Raw genomic sequence first — 423 nt, 5'->3', positions numbered from 1 at the left:
TTAGAGTCCCACTGTCAGTTTTCTTTTTTTTTCCTTCATTTTTTGCAACTTCCAGCACAGGTTGGGAGCTGATTGGTAATAAAATAGGTATTGATAACAATGTTAGCCTCCCGGGAGATAGAATTCATATTTGTATATTTCTTTACTGTGTTTAATAGCCTTCCTCTATTTACTTCTGGGTTCTCATCCTTGCTCTGTACTACCTCTGACACTTGGTAAAGTTGACAGTCTGAATTTGAATAGCCTTTATCTCATTGGCCAAGCATATTACATGTGATAATGATATGGTAATCCTGGACTGCTGTTACAGTTTGGGTCTTTTTATTAACTGAACAGCAATGAGGGAGTGAAACGCCCACTTCTTTTTAGGGCAGATTAAATACATGACAAATATGATTGACTGTGTTCAAATGTGGGCCTTTT

Source organism: Chrysochloris asiatica, unplaced genomic scaffold, assembly GCF_000296735.1.
Source record: "Chrysochloris asiatica unplaced genomic scaffold, ChrAsi1.0 scaffold00735, whole genome shotgun sequence".
In the NCBI taxonomy this organism is placed as follows: domain Eukaryota; kingdom Metazoa; phylum Chordata; class Mammalia; order Afrosoricida; family Chrysochloridae; genus Chrysochloris; species Chrysochloris asiatica.
This window is presented reverse-complemented; position numbering follows the sequence as displayed.